Here is a 21,079-nt window from a genome sequence, read left to right as displayed (position 1 = left end):
TTTCTGACCGAAAGGGCTATCCTTCAGGACGCCATTCAAAAATTTGAAAGGTCAGATGAAGTTGTTCCAGTTCCACCTCATCTGATAAACCAGGGTTACTATTCAAACCTGTTTGTGGTAATGAAACCGGATGGTTCGGTCAGGCCCATTTTGAACCTGAAGTCGCAAAACCCTTATCTGAGAGAATTCAAGTTCAAAATGAAATCTCTGAGAGCGGTGATCACTGGGCTAGAGGAGGGAGAGTTTCTGGTGTCCTTGGACATCAAGGATGCGTACCTCCACTTTGTACGCGGAATTTCTGGAGTTACTCCTGGAGGATCCGAGACATTTTCCTCTTCGCGAGGACCTTTTTCAACAGGGGTCGTTCGCTTATCAAGACTTACCGCGGCTACGTTTGATGGCATGGAGGTTGAACGACAGATCTTGGCACAGAAGGGAATTCCGAAAAAGGTAATTCCTACCCTAATTCAGGTTAGGAAGGGAGTTACGTCAAAACATTACCATCGAATTTGAAAAAAGTATGTGTCCTGGTGTGAATCCAAGAAGTATCCAACGGTGGAGTTTCAACTAGGATGGTTTCTCCTCTTTCTGCAAGCTGGTGTGGATGTCAGCCTGCACTTGGGCTCCATAAAGGTCCAGATTTCGGCCTTGTCCATTTTCTTCCAGAAACAATTGGCTGCCCTCCCTGAGGTTCAGACTTTCTTTAAAGGGATTCTGCACATCCAACCTTCCTTTGTGCATTTTACAGCATCTTGGGATCTTAATGTGGTTCTGCAGTTCCTGCAATCGGATTGATTCGAACCTTTACAGGAGGTGGGCGTCAAATTTCTTACTTGGAAGGCGGTCACACTGTTGGCATTGGCATCTGCTAAACGTGTGTCAGAATTGGGGGCTTTGTCATGCAAGTGCCCCTATTTGATTTTCCATGAAGATAGGGCTGAGCTCAGAACGCGTCAGCAGTTTCTTCCAAAGGTTGTGTCAGCTTTTCATATCAACCAACCTATTGTGCCAGTGGCTACTGACTCCTCAGTTACCTCAAAGGCCTTGGATGTGGTAAGGACTTTGAAAATTTATGTGAAGAGAACTTATCGTCACAGGAAGTCGGACGCTTTATTTGTCCTTTATGATCCCAACAAGGGTGGGTGCCCTGCTTCTAAGCAGACGATTTCTCGCTGGATCAGGTTTACTATCCAGCAGGCTTGCCATGTCCAAAATCTGTTATGGCCCACTCTACTCGTAAAGTGGGTTCTTCCTGGGAGGCTGCCCGGGGTGTCTCGGCTTTACAGCTTTGCCGAACAGCTACTTGGTCAGGGTCGAACACGTTTGCCAAATTCTACGAGTTCGATACTTTGGCCTCTGAGGACCTAAAGTTTGGTCAATCTGTTCTGCAGGAACCTCAGCACTCTCCCTCCCGTACTGGGAGCTTTGGTACATCCCCATGGTACTAATGTGGAACCTAGCATCCTCTAGGACGTAAGAGAAAATAGGATTAATTACCTACCGGTAAATCCTTTTCTCGTAGTCCTGTAGAGGATGCTGGGCGCCCACCTTTTGCTTCGTATTCTTGCATTGTTACTTGGTTCAGTATTGTTGTTTCAGCCGTTGCTGAATTGTTCCAAGTTGGTTAGCTTGGCTTTCCTTTTTTTATGTGTGAGCTGGTGTAAATCTCACCACTATCTGTATATTTCCTTCTCTCAAAGTATGTCAGTCTCCTCGGGCACAGTTTCTAGACTTCTAGAGTCTGGTAGGAGGGGCACAGAGGGAGGAGCCAGCTCACACTATTAAACTCTTAAAGTGCCAGTGGCTCCCAATGGTACCCCATGGTACTAATGTGGACCCCAGCATCCTCTACGGACTACGAGTAAAGGATTTACATGTAGGTAATTAAAATCCTATTTCTCTAACGTCCTATTGGATGCTGGGGACTCCGTAAGGACCATGGGGATAGACTGGCTCCGCAGGAGACATGGGCACTTTAAGAAAGAATTTAGGTTCTGGTGTGCACTGGCTCCTCCCTCTATGCCCCTCCTCCAGACCTCAGTTTGATACTGTGCCCAGACGAGCTGGGTGCTTTTCAGTGAGCTCTCCTGAGTTCGCTGAGAGAAAGTATTTTGTTAGGTTTTTTATTTTCAGGGAGCTCTGCTGGCAACAGACTCCCTGCATCGTGGGACAGAGGGGAGAGAAGCAGCCCTACTCTCTGAAGCTAGGTCCTGCTTCTTAGGCTACTGGACACCATTAGCTCCAGAGGGATCGTACGCAGGATCTCACCCTCGCCGTCCGATCCCAGAGCCGCGCCGCCGTCCCCCTCGCAGAGCCGGAAGACAGAAGCCAGGTGAGTATGAGAAGCAAGAAGACTTCAAATCGGCGGCAGAAGCTTCCGTTCTTCACTGAGGTAACGCACAGCACTGCAGCTGTGCGCCATTGCTCTCACATACTCCGGTCACTGTAAGGGTGCAGGGCGCAGGGGGGGCGCCCTGGGCAGAAGTTGGAACCTCTTTTTGGCAAAAGTAAACATATATATAGTTGGACACTGTATATATGTATGAGCCCCCGCCAAGAAAATGCGTATTTAAGCAGGACAGAAGCCCGCCGTCGAGGGGGCGGAGCTTCTTCCTCCGCACTAACCAGCGCCATTTTTTCTCCACAGCTCCGCTGAGAGGAAGCTCCCCAGGCTCTCCCCTGCAGATTCACGGTAGAAGAGGGTAAAAAGAGAGGGGGAGCACATAAATTAGGCGCAAAAACACAATATAAACAGCAGCTACTGGGTTAACATTAAGTTACTGTGTTATTCCTGGGTTATAGCGCTGGGGTGTGTGCTGGCATACTCTCTCTCTGTCTCTCCAAACTGCCTTGTGGGGGAACGGTCTGCAAAAAGGGCATTCCCTGTGTGTGTGTGGTGTTGGTACGCTTGTGTCAACATCTCTGATGAGGAAGGCTATGTGGAAGCAGAGCGGGAGCAAATGAATGTGGTGTCTCCGTCGACGGCGGCAACACCTGATTGGATGGATATGTGGAAGGTTTTAAATAATAATGTTACTTCCTTACATAAAAGGTTAGAAAAAGATGAAGCCTCATGTCAGTCAGGGTCCCAACCCATGCCTGATCCTATGTCGCAGAGGCCGACAGGGTCTCAGAAGCGCCAACTATCCCAAATTGTTGACACTGAAACCAACATGGATTCTGACTCCTGTTCGATTACGATGGTGCAAAACTACAGCCAAAATTGTCTAAATCCATCCGTTATATGATTATAGCAATTAAGGATGTGTTGCACATCAGAGGAAACCCCAGTCCCTGACGGGAGAGTACATATGTATGGGGAAAAGAAGCCACAGTTAACCTTTCCCCCCTCACACGAGCTAAATGAGTTATGTGAAAAGGCTTGGGAATTTCCAGATAAAAAACTGCAGATTTCCAAAAGGATTCTTATGGCGTATCCTTTCCCGCCAACGGTCAGGTTATGCTGGGAATCCTCCCCTAGGGTGGACAAAGCCTTAACTCGCTTATCCAAGAAGATAGCCCTGCTGTCACAGGATACGGCTACCCTCAAAGATGCTGCGGATAGAAAACAGGAGGGTACTCTGAAGTCCATTTATACACATTCAGGTACCTTACTGAGGCCGGCTATCGCGTCGGCCTGGGTGTGTAGTGCTGTAGCAGCATGGACGGACGCCCTGTCTGAGTAACTTGATACCTTAGACAAGGATACTATATTATTGACCCTGGGGCATATTAAAGACGCTGTCCTATATATGAGAGATGCTCAAAGAGACATTAGTCTACTGAGATCTAGAATAAATGCTATGTCAATTTCTGCCAGAAGGGTCCTGTGGACTCCGCAATGGACAGGTGATGCCGACTCAAAAAGGCATATGGAGGTTTTACCTTACAAGGGTGAGCAATTGTTTGGGGAGGGTCTCTCAGACCTGGTCTCCACAGCTACTGCTGGAAAGTCAAATTTTTTGCCATATGTTTCCTCACAGCCTAAGAGAGCACCGTATTATCAAATCCAGTCCTTTCGATCACAGAAAAACAAGAAAGTCCGAGGTGCGTCTTTTCTTGCCAGAGGCAGGGGCAGAGGAAAGAAGCTGCACAACACAGCTAGTTCCCAGGAACAGAAGTCCTCCCCGGCCTCTACAAAATCCACCGCATGACGCTGGGGCTCCACAAGCGGAGCTAGGCCCGGTGTGGGCGTGTCTTCGAAATTTCAGCCACAGGTGGGTTCACTCCCAGTTGGATCCCTGGGCAATACAGATTGTGTCTCAGGGATACAAGCTGGAATTCGAAGAGATGTCCCCTCACCGATACCTCAGATCGGCCCTGCCAGCTTCCCCCCACGAGAGGGAAATAGTATTAACTACAATTCACAAATTGTATCTTCAACAGGTGGTGGTAAAGGTTCCCCTCCTTCAACAAGGAAGGGCTTATTATTCGACCATGTTTGTAGTCCCGAAACCGGACGGTTCGGTCAGACCCATTTTGAATTTAAAATCACTGAACATATACCTGAAAAGGTTCAAGTTCAAGATGGAATCGCTGAGAGCGGTCATCGCAAGCCTGGAAGGGGGGGATTTTATGGTGTCTCTGGACATAAAGGATGCATACCTTCATGTCCCCATTTATACACCTCATCAGGCGTACCTCAGATTTGTGGTACAGGATTGTCATTACCAATTTCAGACGTTGCCGTTTGGTCTCTCCACGGCACCGAGAATATTTACCAAGGTAATGGCGGAAATGATGGTACACCTGCGAAAGCAAGGAGTCACAATTATCCCATACTTGGACGATCTCCTCATAAAAGGGAGATCGAGAGAGCAGTTGATCAGCGTAGCACTTTCTCTGGAAGTGTTACGGCAACACGGCTGGATTCTAAATATTCCAAAGTCGCAGTTGGTTCCTACGACTCGTCTGCCTTTCCAGGGCATGATTCTAGACACAGACCAGAAAAGGGTTTATCTCCCAGTAACACATGACACTGGTCAGGAACCTATTAAAACCAACCTTATCCCCCAGGGCCAGGGTGTCACTCCTGTGGTGGCTACAGAGCGCTCACCTTCTCGAGGGCCGCAGATTCGGCATTCAGGACTGGGTCCTGGTGACCACGGACGCAAGCCTCCGAGGTTGGGGTGCAGTCACATAGGGCAGAGATTTCCAAGGTCTGTGGTCAAGTCAAGAGACTTGCCTTCACATCAACATCCTGGACCTAAGGGCCATAAACAACGGCCTACGTCAAGCGGAGACCCTGCTTCGCGATCAACCGGTTCTGATTCAGTCAGACAACATCACCGCAGTGGCTCATGTAAACCGTAAGGGAACTGTCAGCAGTGTTCATCCCGGGAGTGGACAACTGGGAAGCAGACTTTCTCAGCAGACACGACCTCGACCCGGGAGAGTGGGGACTTCATCAGGAAGTCTTCGCACAGATTACAAGTCGGTGGGAACTGCCACAGGTGGACATGATGGCATCACGCCTCAACAAAAAGCTACAGCGGTATTGCGCCAGGTCAAGAGACCCTCAGGCGATAGCTGTAGACGCCCTGGTGACACCGTGGGTGTTCAAGTCGGTCTATGTATTTCCTCCTCTTCCACTCATACCCAAGGTGCTGAGGATAATAAGAAAAAGAGGAGTGAGAACAATACTCATTGTTCCAGATTGGCCACGAAGGACTTGGTATCCAGATCTGCAAGAAATGCTCACAGAGGACCCGTGGCCTCCTCCTCTAAGACAGGACTTGTTGCAACAGGGGCCATGTTTGTGACAGCTCAACATTATCACCGTATATGGCGAAAATATGTTGCTTGGTGTGAGGCCAGGAATGCTCCTATGGAGGAATTCCAGCTGGGCCGTTTCCTTCACTTCCTGCAGTCCGGAGTGAATTTGGGCCTAAAATTGGGCTCCATTAAGGTCCAGATTTCATCCCTATCCATTTTCTTTCAAAAATAGTTGTCTTCTCTTCCTGAAGTTCAGACGTTTGTAAAGGGAGTGCTGCATATCTAGCCCCCTTTTGTGCCTCCAGTGGCACCTTGGGATCTTAACGTGGTGTTGAGTTTCCTGAAATCCCACTGGTTTGAACCACTGAAAACGGTGGAGTTGAAATATCTCACGTGGAAGGTGGTCATGCTATTAGCCTTGGCTTCGGCTAGGCGTGTGTCAGAGTTGGCGGCTTTGTCACATAAAAGCCCCTATCTGGTTTTCCATGCGGATAGAGCAGAATTGCGGACCCGTCCACAATTTCTGCCGAAAGTGGTTTCATCCTTTCATATAAACCAACCTATTGTGGTACCTGTGGCTACTACTGACTTGGAGGATTCCGAGTTACTTGATGTGGTCAGGGCTTTGAAGGTTTATGTAGCCAGAACCGCTAGAGTCAGGAAAACAGAGTCTTTGTTTATCCTGTATGCTTCCAACAAGCTTGGTGCTCCTGCTTCAAAGCAAACTATTGCTCGCTGGACCTGTAACACGATTCAGCAGGCTCATTCTGCGGCTGGATTGCCGCTGCCAAAATCAGTAAAAGCCCATTCCACAAGGAAGGTGGGCTCTTCTTGGGCGGCTGCCCGAGGGGTCTCGGCATTACAGTTTTGCCGAGCGGCTACTTGGTCAGGTTCAAACAGTTTTGCAAAGTTCTACAAGTTTGATACCCTGACTGAGGAGGACCTTGTGTTTGCTCAATCGGTGCTGCAGAGTCATCCGCACTCTCCCGCCCGTTTGGGAGCTTTGGTATAATCCCCATGGTCCTTACGGAGTCCCCAGCAACCACTAGGACGTTAGAGAAAATAAGATTTTACTTACCGGTAAATCTATTTCTCATAGTCCGTAGTGGATGCTGGGCGCCCGTCCCAAGTGCGGACTTCTTCTGCAATACTTGTATATAGTTATTGCTTCAATAAGGGTTAAGTTATGGTTGCATCGGGGTTTGACCTGATGCTCTGTTATTTGTCATACTGTTAACTGGTTGTTACACAGTGTGATTGGTGTGGCTGGTATGAATCTTGCCCTGGATTACCAAAATCCTTTCTTTGTACTGTCAGCTCTTCTGGGCACAGTTTCTCTAACTGAGGTCTGGAGGAGGGGCATAGAGGGAGGAGCCAGTGCACACCAGAACCTAAATTCTTTCTTAAAGTGCCCATGTCCCCTGCGGAGCCCGTCTATCCCCATGGTCCTTACGGAGTACCCAGCATTCTCTACAGACTACGAGAAATAGATTTACCGGTAAGTAAAATCTTATTTTTCTTCATTAAGGTGGAATTTTGACACCACCTTCGGAAGATATCCAGATCTAGTTCTGAGAACTGCTTTACCTGTATAAAAAAATCATAAATGGAGAACGACCTGATAATGCCCCTAGATCTGATACTCTTCTAGCTGACGCCATAGCCAGTAGAAAGAGAACTTTAGCTGTCAACTGTTTAAGATCCACTTTATTAAGTGGTTCAGACGGGGCAGCTTGAATGGCCTTTAGGATTAAACTTAAGTCCCAAGGTACTGTAGGAGGAATAAAAGTAGGTTGAATGCACAGCATTCCCTGGACAAATGTACGCACATCCTGTAAATGGGCAATTTTCTTTTGAAACCATACAGTCAATGCCGACACTTGCATTCTCAAGGGAGCCACCTTCAAAGCTTTATCCATTCCTGTCTGATGGAATGCTAAGACCCTGGAAACTCTGAAAGCCTTAGGGTCCATTTTTTGTTCACTGCACCGATAAATATAGGCTTGCCATATTCAGTGATAAATGTGAGCTGAGAAAGGTTTCCTTGCTCTGAACAAAGTTTGAATTACCTGTTGTGAGAAAACTCCTGTCTTCAGGATGGAGGTTTCAAGAGCCATGCTGTCAAAGACAGTCGATCCATATGCCTGTAATAACAAGGACCCTGCATCAGTAGATCTGGACGTTGAGGGAGCAGAAGTGGAACATCCATCGACATTCTCTGCAGATCTGTGTACCAATGTCTTCTGGGCCAAGCAGGAGCTATTAGTATCACGGCACCTTTCCCTTGCTTTATCTTTCTCACCACCCTGGATAATAAGGTGATTGGAGGAAATGCATAAGCCAGATGAATGTCCCATCTCATTGACAGGGCATCCACAAAGATCGCTCTGGGATCCTTTGTTCTTGCCCCATATGCGAGAACTTTGTTGTTCAGACGTGACACCATGAGATCTATCTCTGGCAACCCCCACTTGTCTACTAGAGTCTGGAAGACCTCCGGGTGTAGAGACCATTCACTTGCCTGAATGGCGTGTTGACTGAGAAAATCTGCTTCCCAGTTTAGGACTCCCGGAACGAACACTGCGGACAAGGCTGGATGATGGAGTTCTGCCCACTTTAGTATGTGACTTACCTCCTTCATTGCTTTTCGGCTGCGAGTTCCTCCCTGATGGTTGAGGTACGCTACTGCCGTTGCATTGTCCGAGCGGGTCTGGACTGGTTTTCCCCAAAGAATGTGTCTTGCCTGAATCAGTGCCATGTATACGGTCCGAAATTCCAATATGTTTATTGGCAGGCAACTTTCTTCCCTGGTCCATTGTCCCTGAAAACACAACCTTCCTGACACTGCTCCCCAGCCCTCAAGACTGACAACTGTCATCAGAATTTCCCAATCTGATATCCAAGGGGGTCTCCCTTTTGTCCAGATGGGATGTCTGTAGCGACCAGGCTAATGACCTTCTTCTATCGTAAGAGACGTGGTCTGTGTTTTTATCGTCTGATGCAACCCATTCCAGTTGGCAAGAATCAGACGCTGCAGAGGCCTCGAGTGGAATTGTGCATACTCCACTATGTCGAACGTTGATACCATCAAACCCATCACCCGCATTGCTGCGTGCATGGACACCTTTTGACTGTGTAACAAGTCCTGAATTACTCTCTGAAGACTGGAATCCAGTACAGCCCCCAAGTGAGTCATCCGTTGTGACGGAACCAGAGACGATTTTGCCCAGTTTATGAGCCACCCGTGGTTCTGCAGACACGTTATTGTCTGTTGCAGATGAGCTAAGAGCAATTTCTTTGTCTATGCCAGGATTAAAAGATCGTCGAGGTATGGAAAAATTCTTATCCCCTGCTGGCGGAGATAAGCTGCCATGACCACCATAATCTTGGTAAATACTCTGGGAGCTGTGGCTAACCCAAAAGGTAGGGCCTGAAACTGAAAATGCTGCTGAAGGATGGCGAACCTGAGATAGCACTGATGGGACAGTGCTATAGGAACATGTAGGTAAGCACCCTTTATATCCAGGTATACCATATAATCCCCTGGTTCCATGGCCAAAATGATGGAACGTAATGTCTCCATGTGAAACCGAGGTACCCAAATGTATTTGTTCAGTACTTTGCGCCGTAAAAAAACCCCATTTGGCTTCCGAACTAAAAACAGGTTGGAGTAAAAACCCTGTCTCTGTTGTGCAGGAGGAACTGGAATGATTACCCCTGACTGAAGCAGTTTCTGAACTGCTTCTAACAAAGCCCTGGTCTTCGTCTCTACCCGAGACGGGCTGGTACAAAAAAACCTTTGAGGAGGGTGCTTCTTGAAGGCAAAAACTGAACCTAGAGATACTGTTTCCTGCACCCAGGTATCTGTTGTAGACAGCTGCCAGATCTGTGCAAACTGAAGAAGTCGACCCCCCCCACCCCGGGGTCACCCAGGTGGAGGCCCGCACCATCAGGATGATGGTTTATTATCTGTCTTCCCAACCGGACCTCTGGTAGGCCAATGCTTTTTAGTCTTACCAGACTTGTTGTTTTGGGCCTGCTTGCCATAATTTTTTCCTTTAGCTTCTCGTTGACACCGAAAGGGTCGAAAATCTGGAACTTTAGGTTTGAAATTGTATGTGGAAGGGAACTTGACCTTCTTGGAGTCTGCTTCTGACTCCAGAATATCTGTTAATTCTTTACCAAAAAGAATATCTCCAGAAAAGGGTAATGATTCCAAAATCTTCTTAGATTCTGAATCGGCTTTCCACGTACGTAGCCAAACTGCTTTGCGAGCAGCTATTGTTGAAGCTGATGCCCTGGAGGAAATAGTATCCATGTCTAATGCTGCTACTTCCAGGAACATTGCAGCCTGTTTTATATGTGTTATATGGGATTTTTTTCTCTCTAGAAGCTATAGAAATATCCCCCTCCAATGCATCAGCCCAGGCAGCCACTGCCTTTGCCATCCAAGCTGAAGCCATGGCTGGCCTTATGACTGTCCCAGACAGGTAAAAATGTTTTTTAGAAAACCATCCACTCTCCTATCCGTCACATCATTTAATGATGGCAAAGGTAATGTAGATTTTCGCACAAATCGAATTACATGCGTATCTATTTTAGAAGCCACCTCCCTTTTTAAACAATCCCGAGCTGGAAGAGGATAATTGGAATTCCATTTCTTAGGAATTCTAAATTTCTTATTGGCCTCTTCCATAAGTTCTGTCAGCTGATCTGACCCTGAAAACTGTTGTAACTGTTTTGGGATGTTTAAACACAGGTGCCTTGGTTTTTAACACAGGCCTCTAAAGATAGAATGGCTTTCATTGCTTTAATTATCTGTGCTATATCCACTGTGCTGAGACCTTTCTCCTCCTCTTCGTATGCCGAAGCAGAATTAATTGAGCTTTCATCTTCCGATAAATCCTCATCCGAATCATGTGTAGCCTGTGACGGTGAAATTTTACTTACCACCGGTTTATCAGCTTGTTTCTTTTGAGAAGCTGCTGCTGGAAGTGATACACTATAGGTGGGGAGCTGCATGTAAGGGTTAATAGTGTTAACGAGTGTTTCCCAACCTCGGTCCTCAAGGCACACTAACAGTCCTGGTTTCTTTTTCATCCACTAGGGGTCACTGGAGTACTCTTGGGATATGGACGGGCGCAGCCGAACAAAGGCACTGAATATTTAAATTTAGGACTCTCCCCCCTCCATATCCCCGAGTACCTCAGTGTACGACCTCAGTGTTTTTTCGGTGCTCACAGCACTAACATCGGCTTGTGGGAAGTTCCCACATTTGGTGGAAGATTTTATTAAATTTTTCATTTTTACTTTTTATTTTTACTTTTTACACTTCCCTTCCCAGTTTCTAGAAAAACATGGGTCCGGGATGGTGCCGCTGCAAGGCAGCGCATGGCGTGTCGGTCCTCACAAAGAGCACCCTCACAGCCACAGGCAGCCCACTGTCTCCTGCAAAGAGCTGGACGGAGCTTACAGAAAAAGCCCCGTCACAGCCAGGAACAAGCTGGACGGAGCTTACAGAAAGAAGCCCCGTCACAGCCAGGAAGAAAGCCCCGTCACAGCCAGGAACAAGCTGGACGGAGCTTACTGAAAGAAGCCCCGTCACAGCCAGAAACTGGACGGAGCTTACAGGAGAGCCCTGTCATAGCCCTCACTACATGCGGCACGACGAGAAAGGTATGGTGGGGTGTCAGGGCGGTCAGCTCACGCTGCCGCCCTGCTGTGTGGGGAAAGTGCTCCTTTACCGACCGCTGATTACACACGGAGCGCCCGCACGTCACTCAGAGACGCCGGCCGCTCTTCCAGCGCTAATTACCCGGCGCCGCTGATTACCCGGCCACTGCTGTACACTGCTCGGAGCGGCCGCACGTCACTCAGACACGCCGCCCGCTCTTCCGGACCGCAGCTCCCCGGCGCTATACACAGCGCTCCCCTGCTTCCGCTAGGCTCCCTGCACCCGCTCCCGTCCGCTGCAGGTACATGGGGGATTGCCAGTATGTGATGGTCAAGTTAAAATCTGTTGACCCCTGGTAGGAAAGAGCATACTAGCCATGAAGCTACCTCACAAGCAGCGCAGCTGCAGGGGGGGTGAGGGGGAGTAAATGCCCATAGCAGCAGCACAAGGCTGCAAGGGTTAAGAAGACATAGCCTATAACCAACTGCCTGTTTAAAAAGCCTATCAGTGTCATAACCTAAACTAGGTTTCTAACTGTAAGCATGGCAGCCATTTTTCCTGTTTTTTTCTGTTAAGGCTGCCATATAATGTTAATACAAAATTCACTGCAGGCAGTGTTTATATTAACTGGAAGGCTAACTGAAGGCATGTATTGTAAACTGCATGTATTTTACTGTACCTGTGTTTATCACTGTATAATAGGCTTTTAAGCCTATATTACCTGTATAATAGGCTATTAAGCCTATATTAACACTGCAACAGGTATTGTAACCTGTCCTGTGATTTTCAGTTTAAGCATGGCATGGGGGCCATTTTAATCATACTGTTTCTTCCAGTTTATAATTCCAGAACATTCCGGCCATACACCTCTACTCCACAAGGAGGCGCAGGGGTGTTAGTGGGAATTTTTGGTTCAGGTTTTACATAAGTTAGCCATGTAAACTGTATTTCGACATAATTCTGGAACATTCTTGCCCTACATCTCTAAGCCAGCAGAGGCGCAGGGGTGTTAGTGGGAATTTGGTTCGGGTTTCACATGCACATGTGAACTGATTTTCAAAGAAAACTCTGGTTTCTCTTCAGAGCGAATAAATCTTTCACCTTGTACTAAAGATTTCCGTAGAGAGGAACAACCATGAGTTTCATATACAATAAAATATATATGACACATAATAACTGCAATAAGTCGTGCAAGTGTCTGTCCGTTGCCTATGGTGGTGGCTGTCTGCATAGCGAGTAAGACTCTAGCGCAGACTAAAAATAATTTTAAAAATCCTATAAGCATGGGCAATTCAAATTAAAAGAGCGGTAACATCGGAGTCTCGGAAGTATTCCGCCTGCTCTAACAAAAGACAGTCTTTTCAAAGGGCCAATTTCCCTTTGGGTACCAGGGTGTTTATTTAACTGGTCTTATAATTTAATGCACGATTCTATGTCAGATCTCACAAACTACGAGTGAGAAGGGTACATTACACCAGCACTCAGATAGTGCGGGGGTTTTGATACATTGCTAAATCATAAGTTAGCCATGTAAACTGTATTTCGATACCCAGTGAGTCAATGTCTCCATTTTTACAGAGACTTAGTAGATTTTGACCACTATTTAATCGTTTTCAAAATGACGCGATACGCCATTGGTAAATGCGTCTGTGTCAAACATTATAAGGACCCAAGATACATTTGAGTCACTAGACTCTATGTATGGAAACAAAGAAGCTGCAGAGTATATCTGTAAAGCTTCTAATAACGCCGGTTACTTCGTTTCTCACTTTTCATCGTCGCTAGTTCAGCACGACAAGGCCAGAGCTTGTTTGGTCCTAAATTTGATATTCAGCCATTACCGCATCCAGTATCAAAACGGAATACTTGTGCCGGCGTTTAATCCCTTTAGACGCGTACAGTCACGCCTTGTAACGACAGGACGCTATAGTCAGCAAGCCAGTGGTTTGATGACCTCTTTTCCATTGTGGAAGCGCGTCTTTACATGTTACAGTTGCGGGGTTTCCAGACTTCAACTCATGGAGGTCTCAGCTATTTACAAATTAAAGGACAAGACTGCCTCTGTCGAATGGTTTGGCAGCTTCCCAGTTAGTCTTTGCTGGTTTTCAGCTGTCTTTATAATCCAGGCAGTAGTACACCAACAGAGTCAGGGTTACTTATTCCCCTCTGTTTGAGCAAAACCAGACAGCTCCGTCGCAATCTCAATCAGCAAGTCACTTGCTGCAGTTGGAAAATGTATTTTCTGCGGTTAGTATTTGCTTATTGGAGCCACAAAATTGCATAATTGCACTTGATCTTCACATTGCGTATTTACCCATTCCGGTTTGTTCATCACAGGTTCTAGCGTTTGCAAATCGCCACAACCATTAACCATTTCAGGTCTACCGTTTCTTATCGCCTCGGGTATTTACCAAAGTGATGTTGGTGATGATAGCTCATCTCACATAAGAACTCTGTCTCAACAGAGTTGCTCTATTTTAGACGATCTGCTCATAAGAACTCTGTCTCAACAAAGTTCCTCTAACTTGCGCTACTAATGTATACTGCGGTGGCAGATCAAGTTCAAAAACAATCGCATCTAATTCCGTCTAAACGATGTCAATTCCTAGGTAAGATTATAAATACGGTAAATCAAAGACATTTACCTACTACACCAGCAAGAACAAATGTACATCTAGTAATTAGTGCAAAACACGCACACTAGCGGTACATTGGTGTATTCACCTGTTAAGAATAATAATGTGTTTCAAGCGATTTCGTTCACCGGCCTTCACTCGCGTTTCCCACAGAGGGGCGAGGGTGTATATACTCTGGACGAGAGTCGCAGAGGTTCAGTAGTTGTAGTTAAAAAAGATCAGCGACAAAGGTTCTAAAACGGATCACGACAGATTGCTGTCGATAAATGTCCTGGAACTCCGTGCATTTTACAATGCACTACATGCTTCGCTTTCAGACTGACCAGGGGCAGTCAGACAACGCAACGGCAGTTGCATACACAACAACCAGGGAGAACCAAGAAGCCGCATGGCAATGCGGCAGGTAACTCGAATCCTCAATTGCTCAGAACACCATTATGTGAAAATGGCAACGGGGTTCATTCCGTGAGTGGACATCTGTTACACAGATGATCTCACCCGTCAGGATTTAGAACCTGAAAACTGGACATTAAATCCACAGGGTTTCATATGTGAGTCCACAGAAGGGGGTTACCCTCAGGTATACATGATGGCATCTCGCCACAATTACAGTATGTGTACAAAACAACAGATCACAAGGGCAGTGGCGGTGGAGTCTCTCACATTCATGTGGTCATTTAGCATCGGGTATCTGGTTCCACCATTTTCCGCTGCTCTCTCCGTTGCCAAAACGGATCATAAGACAGTTCGTCACAGTCATACTGGTGATATCTCATGGGTTTCGGAGAACTTGCTTCTCGAATCTCCAAAGAATACTTGCACACGATCTTGGCCCGCTCATAATACGTCCAACCTGTTACAACAGGGAACGTTCTTTTACACATAGTTACCTATGTACCTATTACCTATGTACCGCAGCTGCGGTTGACGGGGTGAGGGTTCAGACCGCCCTCTTAAGAAATAGAGCATTACAGTATCGGTTATACCAACCATGTTACGAGCTAGTAAGCCGCTTAAGGCAGCTCATTATTACAAAATTTCGTGTGCTTACATAGGTGGTAAAGCTCGGAAGTTTCCGACATCATCCTTCAAGTTACCCGTATTCTGTTAAACGGGGTGGGATGGAAAACTGCGTTTATCTGCACTGAGGGTGCAGGTATCTGTGGAGTAAACTTATTTTCAAAGAGGTTTGCCTCTATTGCGTCTGTACACACCTTTCTAGAAGGTGTCATCAAAGTTCAGACTCTATTTATCCCACCTACAGCGCCAGGTGGCTTGAGGTTGGGTTCAGATTTCTTTCAGTTTTCATATTTTGAACCCTTACAACAAATGGGGATTAAGTTTCTCAATTTGGAAAACATTTTTCTTCTGGCCTTGGCTTCGGCAAGGGTTTTGTTTTCATATTTGAGTGCCTTGTATTCCAAGCCACCGTATTTGAGTTTTCTCATGACAAAGCAGATCTTCGAACGAGTTCCGCTTTCGTATTCTTCACATCAATATACCAATAGTGGTTCCTGTGTGGACAGCACATTCTAGAATTCTGAATGTGGTACACGCATTACGCGTTTATATATGTCCCGAACGTCTACGGTACGTGATACGGATACGTTGTTTGTTCTCTATGATGCTGCCAACTGGGGTTAGCCAGTTTCTCAGCAGACATTATCCAGTTGGATAATAATGACTACAAGTCAGGCTTACTTTAAGGCTAAGTTACAATCGCCTACGTCAGTAATAGCTCATCCCACAGGTTCTGTGGGAATGTCAGACCCAGCGGGTCGTGGAGCGTCTACGACGCGGCTACATAGCCTTCAGTGCACCACGTTTGTGCACGTTTACACGTTATGAATGGTGGCGGCATCAGCATCTAGCTTTGGCTGCCTACTGTTACAAGTATCAAACAGCTCTCCCGCCCACGAGGGAAGCTTTGGTACGTCCCAAGAGTACTCCAGTGACCCCTAGTGGATGAAAAAGAAAATAGGATTTTGGTACTTACCAGGTAAATCCTTTTCTTTGAATCCATAGGGGGCACTGGACGCCCACCCAGAGCAGTTTTACCTGGGTTGTTTTAAGCTCAAAGGAGCTTAGGGTAACACGTTTTACCTAGTTGGTATTAAGCTCAGAGGAGCTTATGGTAACACAATTTCACCGATTGGTTCAAATTATAAATTTCTATCGGTTATGGTGTCAACTGTTTAGTTGACAGTAAAGTTATGGGTCAACTTTGTTGTTGTCCGTCAGGTTATAGGAATTCTCCATTGTCAACCTCTCTATATAGTTCCTGTTCGCTCAGTAAAAAACACTGAGGTCGTACACTGAGGTACTCGGGGATATGGAGGGGGGAGAGTCCTAAATTTAAATATTCAGTGCCTTTGTTCGGCTGCGCCCGTCCATATCCCAAGAGTACTCCAGTGCCCCCTATGGATTCAAAGAAAAGGATTTACCTGGTAAGTACCAAAATCCTATTTTTAGTGATATCCAGGCTTGAACACAGGTGATTTAATTAGTATTTTGATTTAACCATCTGTGCTGAAGCCTGGATATCACTAAAACCTGCACTGTTGGTGTACCTTGAGGACTGCGGTTGGGAATGCCTGGTGTAACCTATCCCTGGTACAGGAGTTGGAGGAATTATCCGATCAGCTATACTGGATAAAGTCTGTGCAAACATAGCCCTAGGTGGATCCATCTGTACCTGAATCTGCCTTGTATTTTTCATTAACCTCTGATGAAAGCTAAAACAATTTGCACACAAACCATCCTGAACCAGATCCTGAGAGGATAACACATTTTTGCAAGGCAAACATGATAGTGTTGGTGTTGCTGTGAGTGTACCTTCCTCACCGTTGTCGCTCTTAGACATGATAAATAATCAACACTTCCACAGTGTACTATACAATTTGTGACTGTAATCACGTTAAGCTTTTTAAAGTGACAAATCCAACCCTACCCATGCACCGTCATTTTGGATTGGAATAAACAAACTGACAGAAATCTAGTAAAGTCAGCAATCACACTAGCAGTCAGTCACATGTTATACATTAGTATATTAAGCAATATGAGCACAACATCAACTACAGCTACTTTTAAGTATGAAGGAGAACATATTATCATGTTTTAAACAGATCTAACGTATTCAGACGCAAATGTGAAAGAAACAGCAGTAAATGTATACAGACTCGTATGCAATAGGCACTTTATCTAACTATTTGTACTTAGAAGGTAGCTAGAGACTTAGTGCTGTATAACCCTTACTCAGTAGAGTGGAATACAGGAAGACTCTCCTCGCTTCCAGAACCGATCAATACATTAGCGAACGCTGAGTAGATCCAGCTACACTGTACACTGCTGCTCCATGAACCTATAGTGAACAAAGATGCTCAGTGAAGACGGACGCACCAGTCACACAGCCGCCTATGCTGCGACTGGGTCCCCTACGTATACAGCGTCTGATACGGAAGTGGGAAACAGTGCATGGCGGGAGACGCGGAGGTCATGATCTGGGGGAGGGGCAACCAGGAGAGCATCTGACTCCCCACTGCTGACATCAACCCTAGGGATCGCGGCCTCATACTATTCCTGGAGCCTCTGATCTCAAAGGCCTAGCACTGGTGCACCCGTGGTGGCAGCCGCATCAGTGACTGTTTGGTAGTCTCCTTCCCAAAATAGTGTGGCTGTGTCCGTATTCCCCTTCTAAGCGAAATCGATACCTTACCTTCTCCCCGTGCTCCAGCCACAGCCCGGTAATGTCTGCTGGCCCTGCTAGTATATCCGACACAGACGCCCGCCGAAACAGCACTATACTCATGAGTAAGCGTTGTCACAACCCGGCGGAGAGTTGTTGGAGCGACTTTCTAAGGTACGTATAAGACGCTCTTTAGAAAGATCACTCAAAAAAATAGTAAGACAATAAAATAAGAAAGCTTAGGACTGCTAAGAACCAGCAGCCCTCTGACCATGGTCCGGCTCCTGCCGCACCAAGCAAAAAACTGATTTGCCTGAACAAGGAGGCCGGGATATATGCTGGGCCCGTTGCATGCTGGGAGGCTGGAAAAACTTTGACCGATTGCTGCAAATCCGCTGTTGATTCATCATATCCCATTGTTATCCTGTGGATAACCTGTGGACCCTGCCGGAGATGTGTAATGAGTCCCGTCAGGCATGGGACTTGGACAGAGACCGCTGCAAGTCCTGTCAGGGATAGAAAATTAACCTGTGGTCTCATGGAGTAGAATACAAAAGCACCATACGTGAATCCTTCAGGTTTATAATAACAGAAAATAAGATTTTACTCACTGGTAAATATATTTCTCGTAGTCCGTAGTGGATGCTGGGACTCCGTAAGGACCATGGGGAATAGCGGCTCCGCAGGAGACTGGGCACAACTATAAAGAAAGCTTTAGGTCTAACTGGTGTGCACTGGCTCCTCCCACTATGACCCTCCTCCAGACCTCCGCTAGGATACTGTGCCCGGAAGAGCTGACACAATAAGGAAGGATTTTGAATCCCGGGTAAGACTCATACCAGCCACACCAATCACACCGTATAACTCTTGATACAATACCCAGTTAACAGTATGATAACAACTGAGCCTCTCAACAGATGGCTCAACGATAACCCTTTAACAACAATAACTTTGTACAAGTATTGCAGACAATCCGCACTTGGGATGGGCACCCAGCATCCACTACAGACTACGACAAATAGATTTACCGGTGAGTAAAATCTTATTTTCTCTAACGTCCTAAGTGGATGCTGGGACTCCGTAAGGACCATGTACCAAAGCTCCCAAACGGGCGGGAGAGTGCGGATGACTCTGCAGCACCGAATGAGAGAACTCAAGGTCCTCCTCAGCCAAGGTATCAAATTTGTAGAATCTAGCAAACGTGTTTTCCCCTGACCAAGTAGTAGCTCGGCAAAGTTGTAAAGCCGAGACCCCTCGGGCAGCTGCCCAAGATGAGCCCACTTTCCTCCCTGAATGGGCTTTTTTTTATTTAGGATGCGGCAGTCCAGCCGCAGAATGCGCCAACTGAATTGTGCTACAAATCCAGCGAGCAATAGTCTGCTTAGAAGCAGGAGCACCCAGCTTGTTGGGTGCATACAGGATAAAAAGCGAGTCAATCTTCCTGACTCCAGCTGTCCTGGAAACATAAATTTTCAAGGCCCTGACTACGTCCAGTAACTTGGAATCCTCCAAGTCCCTAGTAGCTGCAGGTACTACAATAGGTTGGTTCAAGTGAAAAGCTGACACCACCTTAGGGAGAAACTGGGGACGAGTCCTCAATTCTGCCCTATCCATATGGAAAATCAGATAAGGGCTTTTACATGACATGACAATTCTGACACACGCCTGGCCGAAGCCAAGGCCAATAACATGACCACTTTCCACGTGAGATTTTTCAGATCCACGGTCTTAAGTGGCTCAAACCAATGTGATTTTAGGAAACTAAACACCACGTTGAGATCCCAAGGTGCCACTGGAGGCACAAAAGGGGGTTGAATATGCAGCACCCCCTTTACAAATGTCTGAACTTCAGGCAGTGAAGCCAGTTCTTTCTGGAAGAAAATCGACAGAGCCGAAATCTGGACCTTAATGGAACCCAATTTTAGGCCCATAGTCACCCCTGACTGTAGGAAGTGCAGAAATCGACCCAGCTGAAATTCCTCTGTTGGGGCCTTCCTGGCCTCACACCGCGCAACATATTTCCGCCAAATACGGTGATAATGTTTTGCGGTTACTTCTTTCCTAGCTTTAATCAGCGTAGGAATGACTTCCTCCGGAATGCCTTTTTCTTTTAGGATCCGGTGTTCAACCGCCATGCTGTCAAACGCAGCTGCGTTAAGTCTTGGAACAGACAGGGCCCCTGCTGTAGCAGATCCTGTCTGAGCGGCAGAGGCCATGGGTCCTCTGCTATCATTTCTTGAAGTTCTGGGTACCAAGCTCTTCTTGGCCAATCCGGAACCACGAGTATCGTTCTTACTCCTCGTCTTCTTATTATTCTCAATACCTTTGGTATGAGAGGCAGAGGAGGGAACACATAAACCGACTGGTACACCCACGGTGTCACTAGAGCGTCCACAGCTATCGCCTGAGGGTCTCTTGACCTGGCGCAATATCTCTCTAGTTTTTTGTTTAGGCGGGACGCCATCATGTCCACCTGTGGCCTTTCCCAACGGCTTACAATCAGTTGGAAGACTTCTGGATGAAGTCCCCACTCTCCCGGGTGTAGGTCGTGTCTGCTGAGGAAGTCTGCTTCCCAGTTGTCCACTCCCGGAATGAACACTGCTGACAGTGCTAAGACGTGATTCTCCGCCCATCTGAGAATTTTTGTGGCTTCTGCCATCGCCGTCCTGCTTCTCGTGCCGCCCTGTCGGTTTACATGGGCGACCGCCGTGATGTTGTCTGACTGGGTCAGTACCGGCTGGTTTTGAAGCAGTGGTTTTGCCTGACTTAGGGCATTGTAAATGGCCCTTAGTTCCAGAATATTTATGTGCAGGGAAGTCTCCTGACTTGACCATAGTCCTTGGAAGTTTCTTCCCTGTGTGACTGCCCCCCAGCCTCGAAGGCTGGCATCCGTGGTCACCAGGACCCAGTCTTGTATGCCGAATCTGCGGCCCTCTTGAAGATGAGCACTCTGCAGCCACCACAGCAGGGATACCCTTGTCCTTGGAGACAGGGTTATCAGACGATGCATCTGAAGATGCGATCCGGACCACTTGTCCAACAGGTCCCACTGAAAAGTTCTTGCATGGAACCTGCCGAATGGAATCGCTTCGTAAGAAGCTACCATTTTTCCCAGGATCCGCGTGCAGTGATGCACCGACACCTGTTTTGGTTTCAGGAGGCCTCTGACTAGAGATGACAGCTCCTTGGCCTTCTCCTCCGGGAGAAACACTTTTTTCTGTTCTGTGTCCAGAACCATCCCTAGGAATAGTAGACGTGTCGTAGGAACCAGCTGTGACTTTGTAATGTTTAAATTCCAACCGTGCTGTTGTAGCACTTCCCGAGATAGTGCTACCCTGACTAACAACTGCTCTCTGGACCTCGCCTTTA

The 21,079-nt window shown here is 46.9% G+C and overlaps 1 protein-coding gene and 1 pseudogene across 7 annotated transcripts in view; both read left to right on the top strand.

The window, feature by feature from the left end:
* The window catches only part of LOC135057044 (gastrula zinc finger protein XlCGF26.1-like), a 353,457-nt gene that overhangs the window by 69,822 nt on the left and 262,556 nt on the right, over positions 1 to 21,079 (top strand). The gene's annotated exons all lie outside the window — the stretch shown is intronic.
* On the top strand, positions 12,453 to 12,576 carry LOC134899919 (U5 spliceosomal RNA; annotated as a pseudogene).

This window comes from Pseudophryne corroboree, chromosome 3 (genome assembly GCF_028390025.1).
Source record: "Pseudophryne corroboree isolate aPseCor3 chromosome 3, aPseCor3.hap2, whole genome shotgun sequence".
Lineage (NCBI taxonomy): Eukaryota > Metazoa > Chordata > Amphibia > Anura > Myobatrachidae > Pseudophryne > Pseudophryne corroboree.
This window is presented reverse-complemented; position numbering and strand designations above follow the sequence as displayed.